Genomic DNA, 10,881 nt, shown 5'->3' with positions numbered 1-10,881 from the left:
TTTTCCAGACAAATTAACCCCCAGGTATCACTTTTTTAGCCACAATTAACTCCGTTTCCTTCTGAAACCCATCTATTTCTAAAGAAGTCAGGTTTTTCGCCAAGACCTTTGTTTTTTGTTTATTCAGCCTGAATCCCGCCACCCGACCAAACTCATAGATTAATTCTAAAACTCTTTTTGTGCTAGGCTCTGGCTCCTGTAATGTTAAAACTAGGTCATCTGCAAAAGCTTTCAATTTGTATTGTTTTCCTCCGACCTGTATTCCTTCCACCAGCTGATCCTTCCTGATCATATTCAGCAATACCTCCAGGACAGAAATAAATAGCAGAGGTGATAAGGGGCACCCCTGTCGTGTTCCTTTTTCAATTCTAAACTCTTCTGTCACCACATTGTTCACTATTAATTTAGCCTTTTGCTCTGAATAGATTGCTTCTATACCATTTTGAAACGCCCTTCCCACTCCCATCCCTTCCAAATTTCTCTTCATAAATTTCCAAGATATATTGTCAAAGGCCTTCTCTGCATCTATAAATATTAGCACTGCTTTCGTATTCATATTTGTCTGTAATAACTCCAAAACATCAATAATATTCCTGGTGTTGTCAGACAAATGTCTACCGGGGAGGAAGCCTGCTTGATCTTTGTGAATTACTTCATTTAAAACTTTTTTAAATCTACTTGCCAAGATATCAGCAAAAATTTTATAATCCACATTCAGGAGTGAGATGGGACGGTAATTCTTAAGTTGAGTCTTTTCAGATTCCAGTTTTGGTATCAAGGTGATGAATGCTTCTTTCCACGATTCCGGCGCCCCCTTCCCCTCCATAATTTGATTGCATACCTCCATTAATGGCTGAGTCAAATAGTCTTTTAAAACCTTATAATACTTGGAGGTAAGTCCATCTGGGCCTGGGGATTTGCCTAATTGCATATTCTGAACGGCACTTTCGATTTCCTGTTGCGTTATTCTATAGTTCAGGGTTGTTTGTTTGTCTTGAGATAATTTTTCCAGTCCATTACTTTTTATAAATTGATTTATCTCAGCCTCAACCTGTGGACCTTGGGTAAACAATTTTTTTAAAATATCTCTGGAAACACTTTCTAATTTCTTCTGGTTTCTGAATACTTTCTCCATCAACCTCCAGATTGGTAATGAAGTTCAATTTATGTCTCTTTTTCAACTGCCATGCTAATAATTTTCCACATTTATTTGCTGATTCAAACGATCTTTGTCTCATTTGTTTAATTTTCCATTCCACTTCTTGATTTATCAGTTTCGCATATTGTGCTTGGTGAAACTTAATTTCTCTTAACACTTCTTTTGACTTTGGATTAAGTCTAAGCTTCTTTTCACCATCTCTTATCTTCTCTAATATCCTATCTTTTTTCCCATTCCAGAGTTTTTTCTTGATAGAATTTTGTTGAATCAGAAACCCCCTCATAACTGCTTTACTCGCGTCCCAGATTGTTTTCTTATCCACCGAAGTATTCAAATTGATTTCAAAATAATCCTTCAACGTTTTTTGGGCCTTCTTCACAATCTCCTGATCTCTGAACAAAGTGTCATTCATTCTCCATCTGAAGGATCCAGCCGGCGTGAGTCTCAAATCCATTTTCAAGGCGTTATGGTCGGAGCAAGTTTTAGGGCAGATCTCTATTTTTTTAGTCTTAGGTGCCAGTCCTCTAGTTATCCAGATTTGGTCGATTCTTGTCCATGAAAGGTGGGCCTCAGAAAAGAATGTCCCTTCTTTACCTAGTGGGTTTTTTGTCCTCCAAATATCAATCAAGTCCATATTGCCTGTCAGTTCAAAAAAGGTTTTGGGTAGTCTGCCATCTTTAGACAAATTTTGGTTTTGTGACTTATCCATATGGGTGGAGACAACCCCATTCATATCTCCCATCAAAATGATGTTAGTATAGTCTATATGATCCAGCATTATCTCATGCAGCTTTTTGTAAAATTCCGATTTCCCCTCATTTGGTGCATATATTCCTACTACCAAAAATTTTTCTCCTTGTATTTGTATTTCAATCGCCAAGATTCTTCCTTGTTCATCTTTAAATATAAACTTTGGTGCTAGGTTCTCCTTTGCATAGATCACAACTCCTCTTTTCTTAACTTTGTCTGAAGAGACAAATTCTTGGCCTAGTCTTTTATTAATTAAAACTCTCCTATAGAGCCTAGTCACATGTGTTTCTTGTAAACAAATAATGTCCAATTGTTCCTTTCTTAATATATGAAAGATCTTTTTTCTTTTCTCAGGGGAGTTTGCACCATGAATGTTCCAACTAAATAGCTGCAGAGACATCTTGAATCAATTTGTCAGTCAATAGGGGTGTCTTTCTTGTCGTCAATGTCTGGAGGTGGGAACGGTGTTGAGCCAGACGGAGGTGGTGGCCAGGCACCTGCTACTCCTTTCCGAAGGTCCTCCCCATAATCGTTCAGGAACTTTTCTTGGTCTTCTGCTGATCTGATTCTCACTTTTTTCCCTTTGATATTGAAAGATAGTCCTTGAGGGAATTCCCACCTATAAGGAATTGTGTTGTTTCTCAATAGACTTGCGAGGTCTTTATATATGATTCTTAAATCCAACAACTGTTTCGGTATGTCTCTGAAGATTTCTGCTGTCCTTCCCTGGATCACCAATGTATTTTTGAAATGAAGGCCGAGTATGTTATCTTTTTCTTGCTTGGATCTCAAAATGACCAAGCAATCTCTTGGTTTGTCCTTCTTAGCCACTCTTCCCAGCCTAAATGCGGTGACGATTTTAAAGTCCTTGTCTTCTGCAATGCCCCAGAACTTTGATATTTCTGCCGTCAAGTAGCCGATCAAATCTTCTTTCTCAAGTTCTGGTATATTCCTAAGCCTAAGGTTGCTTTCCCGGTTTTTCAATTCTGCCATGGACAGATAGGCTTGCTGTTCGTTGATCTGTCTGCTCAGTGGTCTTACTTCTCCTCTTACTTCCTCTATTCTCTTTTTGTTTTGGTCTGCTTTTAAATTTGCTTCTTCAGCTAGTTTACGATTTTCTGCTGTTGTTGATTGGAGATTTCCGATTGCCTGTGTGTTTTGGGCAACTTGGTCAGTCAATTTATTAATTGTAGCTGTCACTTGGTCAAACTTAGACGCCTGTTCATCTGCTTTTTTGTTTAAAGCAGCCAGCTGGTCCAATATTTCTTTAGATACTGGGTCCAGCCCTCCTGCGGCCATGTCCCTAAAGGCTGGCTGTTTGGGTTCTCCTTCTTGCAGACCTGTAACAATTGGGACAGATGATCTGCGAGGCTGCACAGGCAAAGTTGATTGCAATAGCTCAGTTTGTTTTACTTTTTTTGCAGCCCTTGTTTTTGCAGCACCACTCATTCCACAGCTGTCCATGTACCAAGGTCAAATTGTAAATCCCATGGGAAAGACAAACCGAAACATAAACATCCAGGCAGAAGACTTGCAAAAACAATCAGCAGTTCCCAGAGACTAGGTATTCCACAATCCAGTAGGGGGAGCTCCCCAAAAGTTAGGAAGAAAAAAGTAGAAAGTTTCCACCATTAAGTTCCCATTTGAAAATTAAAGAGGAGCAAAAACCAAGGGGTAAAGCCTTCAAAAGTTCACTTTAAACTTGCAGAGGATAAATGTTCTTAACAGTGGTGCATGCAACAGTTCCTTATTTGTAACCTCAAAAGTAGCCCCAATGTAGCATTAAAACTTTATACACAGTTACCGCAATCTGGTGATTCTTTTGTATCCAGACAGTCCGGGAGCTGGGTTTTGAAACTTTGTAATCCACAATAAAAAAGGGAAAGAGGTCGCAGTCTATATCCACTTATAAAGAAAAGATTATTGACTTTTATATACTTCAATCCGAATTTGCGAGGTATACTCCAACTTCTTTTAAAGCCCCTCTCAGCGCTTCAGCTTTATAGCTCTTTGCTTGATATTTTAAACAGAGCCGGAAGACGGACTTCCTTTTTAACGTCTCCTGCTTTCAGCCGAATTTCAGAAATTTAGATTCACAAATCTCAAGGATCTTACTCACGAGTATGTTGTTTCAAATCGAATGTTCAAGGAAGAAAGGTCAGCGCTCAGCAGCAGCAGCCGCGCGGCTTCACTTCCGCGGAAAGAGCGATGAACTCACAGCACCGGTACCCCCTCCACGTTCCGGAGCCCCTTACGGGGTCCCTTCTTCGTTTCCGAGGTTGCTTTTGGTGCCCGCCGAGTCCCACGACCACAGGCTCACTCTACCTGTGGTTTTTCTTAGCGGGTCTCCGCTTTGCCGTAGCGGACGACCCTTTTCCGCGGAGCCCCTCTTCACAGCGCGAAGAGGACCGCCATTGCTGTTTCGCGCCGCCTCCGGAAGTGACCTGAAACTGTTCTTAACCTGAAGCACCACTTTAGCTAATGGGGCCTCCCACTGCTGCCGCACCGCCGGAGCATGATTCTGTTCTCATCCTGAAGCAAAGTTCTTAACCTGAGGTACTATTTCTGGGTTAGCGGAGTCTGTAACCTGAAGCGTCTGTAACCTGAAGCGTCTGTAACATGAGGTACCACTGTATTCCTCTTCACCAGTTTGTATGCCATTATGCAATTTGGTACTTTTTAAGGTGCCACAATACATTACTGCTTGTTCAGAAAAAACCCTGTCTGATTGGTCCTAGAACAATAGGGTCCAGAATGCAGCAGTCTGATTGGTCCACAGGAGCCACCCAATCCAGCTCCAGGTGGAAGTGAATCTGCAACCCGATTGGGCTACAGGTGAATCCCAGAATTAGCCAATCACGTCGGGCCCATTGTGTAAATAATGTACATAAAGCAGACATTCTGGGGGAATTTCCATTCCTCCTCACCACTGTGAGCTGAATAAAGAGCATGAAATCCACTCTCGACTCCGAGTATATTTCAACCCCCAAAGGCATTTAAGTGTTCATTGGATAAGGCAGGGACTGAAGCTGCTCTCATCTACCTAGAGATTCAAGCCCTCCCCTTGCCACCTAGGCAAACATGAAAACTTCTGCTCAACCTGGGAGGTCTGGCAACTCTATGTGGACCAGACCTTAGTAAATTCTTCGGGTTTAAGACCTTTTGCTGCACCCAAAGTCAAGATGCAGAGTACCCAAGCCTGATCCAGTTATTTATTAATCAAGTTAATTATTAAAGGCCTTGTACATTTATACAATTCATATGTTTACTTCAAGCACTATATATTCCATGCATCACCAGGATTAAATAACCACTTTTAAGAGCCATATCTATAACATAAATATGCAGGATTTATCTCGATGTGAAATTTATGCCCAATATCCCCATAGGTTTTGCAGCCATCTTTGGAAACACACTTAAATTTGCAATTTTCGATGCATACTCTAAACTCATAAAAGTGTGTGCATCTTCAGAAGATGCCAAGGGAATTGTGTTATTAAGTAGCCCTTACTTTCTCAAGCTCTGTTCATTTAAAAATTTGATAGTTTTGGTTCAAAATCCCATACCAGCATTTCTCAATCCATTACCAAGGAAATCAAAGCTAGATGAAAGTGTGTGTGTGTGTGTGTGTGTGTGTGTGTGTGTGTATGGTAGATTTTATTTCAGAGTGAAAAGACCATGTATAGAAATGTAGGCATCCGCCTCCAGTTTTGTGGCTTATGCCATAATTTACAGTACTACAAACCAATTTTGTTTGTTTTTGCATCAACATGCTACATTTGAAACTCCTGTGTATCAAGTAAAAAAACAAAATCGGAGTCAAATTGTTGTGCTTTTTATTTGATACGTAGGCATTTGAAATGCCACATATTGATAAAAAAAAAAAAGATACTTGTAGCACTGTAAATGATGGCATAAATAAAGAAATGGGCTGGTCTTTAAGCTTCGGCAAAAGTGTTATTTTCACTGCAACAGAATAACACAGTTACCTCTCTAGAACATGTTGTTGTGCAGCTATAAAAAGATTACCTTTTTAAAAATGCACCATCTCTCCCATATTCTGAAGGATACCAATACAAAAACATGAGCACTTGAACACTGGTGAGCCTTGAGCAAATTATGCTTTTGGTTTACCGGTATATAAAATCTTGTTAAATATCCAAAATGGTGGTTAAAAAAAGTATGGGGGAAAGATCTGGGAAGCGTTATTGAAGACAAAGATTGGGACAAATTGAGGTCAAGCAACACTGAGATGGTTTCTGCTAATATTAGAGAGGCCACTCAAAAAATATTACATCAGTGGTAAAGGCCGCACATGCAATGGGTTCTCATTACTTCCACGATCAGTTGTGTTTTGGCGGGGATGTGGGATTAAAGGTACATATCATCACCTCTGGCGTGAATGCACTCTGATATGAGGGCTTGGTCTTATGTACAAAATGAACTGATTAGTATTACATGTGATAATAGTGAATTTACTCTAGCATTATTTTTGCTTTCTATGCTTATGGGACATAATAAGGATATCAAGTCTAAGGACTTAATTTTACACTTTCAAATTGTGCAAAAACTTGGCAGTGCAAAAACTCTGGACAGCCATAACTTACCAACAAAGTACAGAACGATTTAGACTTTAGCAATAGTGGAGAAAATTACACATAATATCTGAGCTTCATAAAGAAAAGAAAAGCCACTATAATTTTACGTCACCTGGCATGACTTTATTACACGTGCATCCAGCAAAGACCTACAAAAACACACAAACCAGCAGTTATGGACTTTTGGTGACTTCAGTGTATATAAATTGAACTCTTTGCTGTGCCTTTTATATTGCGTGGGTTTTTTGTTTTCCTTTTTCTATGTTTTACATAGTATTTTTTTTTTGCTTTTGAATTAAAAAAAAGAACATCAGGAAGAGATACATGATGATGATAGATATAGATAGATAGATAGATGGCTACACACTTAGACCTGCTCATCCAGGTCTTATCTCTTATCTGTGTTCCTTGCAGGAGTTCCAGCCCAAATCTGGAATGTTTCTTCTTTTCCTTCCTTCCTTTTACCAACTCAGGGTGTGACATGCAAAGTTCCCCAGGGCACTGTGCTATGCAGCACAACAAAGAGTATAACCTGGTTAATATTACCTTGGAACCTTTTTCATAAGTTTCCATCTGTATGGAGAGATTTCAATATGTATACTGAAGGTCATCCAGAATTTAATGCCATGGAGGCAATCTCTACAGGCCCATTTAAACACATGGCAGTGGCCAAATTACACTTCCTTCCAGCAATTCTCTACAAAGGGTAGAGCATGTGGCCATTCTAGATTTCAGTACATTCCAGGTGAAATATACTCAGAGTGGAGTGTGAATTTCATGCTCTTTATTCAGCTCATAGTAGCAATGAATGAACCTTTCCCCAAAACGTCTAGCTATATATACATTATTTACACAATGGGCCCTGCATGATTGGCTAATTGCGGGCTGCTCCTGTAGGCCAATCAGGTTGCTGAGTCACTTCATCCAGGAGCCTGATTGGCTGCTCCAGCAGGCCAATCAGGTCGCTGATTCACTTCCACCTGGAGCTGGATTGGGTGGCTCCTGCAGACCAATCAAACTGCTGCATTCTGGATCCTATTGTTCTAGGATTCAGCTTAGTACGTAACACCAGGTATGCAACTAACAATTACTGCAGAGCTGCTGTAGCTTTTAGCAGCATTCATTTATTTGGTTTTGCAAGGTAAGGAAAGTACATCCACACCATACAATGTAGGACCCTCACAGAGCTACAAATACCAGCACCCTTAAAAAGCTACAGCTCCCAGGATTCTTTGGGGAATCCATGACTGTTAAAAGTGGTATACAAGTGCTTTAAATGTACAGTGTGGATGTGACCATAGGGGGCATAAGTTAACAGCCAAATGTTTTATCATATGTGACCTACCCAGATGCTTAGAATGTTGAGTAAATTTAATCTTGTCTTGGTATTTTAATTTTTGTATGTTTTAAAGTACAGTTGGAAGACCGGAGAAGTACCATCAAAAGCACCATGGCAAGAAAAGTTGACGAAGTATGCAGAGTTAGCAAAGTTAACGGACAAACTGCGTGAAAAGGACAATAGTGACTTTGAAAAAGAATGGGAACTCTTTACAATATATTTGCAGAAACAACAAAAAGAAATGGTCTCGCTGGCAGGATTTTAAAATTTTATTTACAGAGAACATGAAGTATAACAATGTGATAACATAAAATTGTATATAAACAGCAGAATGTATCATCTGATGTAATAAACCAGAAATGGTAGTTGAGGAAAGTCAACAGGGGAGGTGGGGAATTGGAAAACATATGTTTAACAATGATATTGGATATTTGTTTTGAGAAATGAAAATTATTAAAAATAAAATAAAGTACAGTTGTGAATTTTTCTCGATGGTGGCTCTCATTTACTCTCCATCTACTGTACAGGATGAGTTTTCTAAGAACATGGTTGGTGCAACATCTGGAAGGGCCAATTTACTACCTTTCATGAATTATGGCAGGGGTGGTAAACCTGTGGCCCTCTGGTAATTGTTGGAACCCAGCTCCTTTTTGTTCCAGCCAGTGGTCAATGGGGGTTTGTTCTGCCAAGAGCAGTTATTATTTTTGGATTTGGACAAGCCAACAAGCATGCCAGGTTTGTTCCTTGATAATATTTTATTTACAGGTAGGATGTGAAAACAAGGAACAAAGGGAAAAGCAAAAAACTAATAATTTATATCCCTTTAGTCACTGGGAAGCCCTTAAAACAACAATGGGCAAGTTCATGAAATAGCCATCTTCCATAGTCTTGATCTATGCTAAGATTCATGGAGTTTCCAAGCCCCCCCCCCTGCAAACTTAAACATTCTCTGGGACCAAGTGACTAGACACCAGCGTTCCTTTAACTGGTGGCCAGTCTTGAGGCCCTGCTGCCCATGACTAAGTGATAGGCAAGAAATTAGCCACCTTATCAGCAGGAGTCCAAACCCATGGTAAGAGATGCAGCTGGCTAAAGGGGGTCCCAGACCCCCTCCAAAAGAATAGTCTGGGTATGAGGCGACATTGCTGTACGTACACCTCAAGCTTCTCACAATACCAAGGCATTCTGCATTACCGTTTCAGAGTTGTGGCCAAACATCTGAAGGGCCAGTGGTTCCTCATCCCTGCATCATAGCTTTAATGTACCGTAACTATAAAGCACTACTATTATTGATTCTAACTTCTTGTTCTAAGCATATTCCCTTGGTAGCGATACTTCCAACAGGGCTTTCTTTCATGTGTGTATGCCTACAATTGCATCTGAAACCTGTGACCACAAACAATATTCAAGGTTCATCTCCTTCCCCAGAATTTCTAGAAGTCAACTCTCTGACTGTATGTGAGTGTATGATGCATCTTGTCCACAGTGCACATACGTAGAAATGTATGTAAGTCATAGCTGTCAACTTTCAGATTTGAAAATAAGGGATCAGCAGCCTCAACCGTACCGGGGACAGTCTACGGGATATCTAAGAATCCGGGATAGCAGCGGGAAACGGCACTGGAATAAGGGAATTTCCCGCCAAAAAAAGGGAAGGTTGACAGCTATGATGTAAGTGCATATCAACATGTGAATTCTACACTAAAGCATCATGCACAGCCAGGCAGGGGTATATTTTGAGCTGTTAACATATTGTAATACAATTGTTTTTCTCTCTAGCAACAAATACCATTGTGTTTGACTTTGAAGTGAACTGAGGATGGGCTCATGTAAAGCAAATAAACACAGCACCATCAATGTGGGATGGACAATTCAAATCCCTATTGCGGCACTGGACTTGGCAGAGAGGTTGAAAAGCCAATATGAGGATGAAAAAATATTCCATCCCTGATAGCATTAAATTTTTTAAAAAAATTAATTTTCACCAGGAAGCAACAATGAACAGTCAACTTCCTCTGCAACCCTCTGAAGGACAAGCAAGTGAAAAGCTTTTGAGGCTATCTAAAGTAGAAGAAATCAAGAGTCCAAATGGCAGGCCTTTTTTTTTACCCCTGACGACTGCCACCAAATTGGATCAGGCTGGCTAGCAGACCACTAGGGCAGGATCAGGCCTGTGGGTTGATGGTCCACCACGTGGTATATAGGAAGAAGAGCAGGCCTTGACAATATGTAAAGGCCGGAGTGGCACTTGATGTGACGTAATGGCGTTTCAAGCATATCCCAATGTCTTCTGTGAAAAGCTTGTGGGCATGTGGCAATATCCCCGGGTTTCTTGGGAAGAAGGATCCACCTCCGCAGCTCTGTGGGGGGACTGGGAAGTCTCCTAGCACCACCCTTAACAAAGACCCACGGCTGATCCTGCTTTAAATGCATAGTGCAGATGGAGCCTTACGTTCCTTCCCCGGAGTTGGAAGCTATCATTTTTAAAATGCAGGCTAAGGACAGAACTGTGAAGGCCTTTTCCTGCAACCAGGCCTGCGAGGCGGTTTTCAAAGGAACTCTTTCATAAAAGGCGCGAGACGAAGCCTGGCTTGGTCCACCAAGTCCCGCCACCCCCCCCCCCCAAACTTCGCTCCCACCCGCGGAAGGGAAAAGCCGCCACCTTCCCTTTCGGCTTCTTTTTCCTCCAGGCCGCCTCTTCTCCAAGTCCAAACTTCCTTAAGAGTCAGGGAAGCGCCTCCCTCCCCTGGTCTGCGACGCACAAAACGCACAGCGCGACTTTCCCGGTTCTTTTGCTTTGCGGCAGGAGGACCCTGGCAGATCCGAAGTTGGTCCCCCGCACCCCGCAGGCAGCGATCGGGTCTTTGCGCCGCGGTTGCAGCGCGCCTCCCTGCAGAGCAATCCCCACCCGTGTTGCGATCCACCTCGGCGCCTCCCTTCTCCTCCTCCCTCCCTTGGCATCTGCTCTGCCCTCCTCGGGAGAGAGTCGCACTTGGAAGGCATCATCCTTGGCTTGGGCTGGAAGAACAGCCCAT

The sequence above is a fragment of the Podarcis melisellensis genome (assembly GCF_964234715.1).
Source record: "Podarcis melisellensis genome assembly, chromosome: 3".
Classification (NCBI taxonomy): Eukaryota; Metazoa; Chordata; class Lepidosauria; order Squamata; family Lacertidae; genus Podarcis; species Podarcis melisellensis.
Note: the sequence above shows the minus strand (reverse complement) of the source record.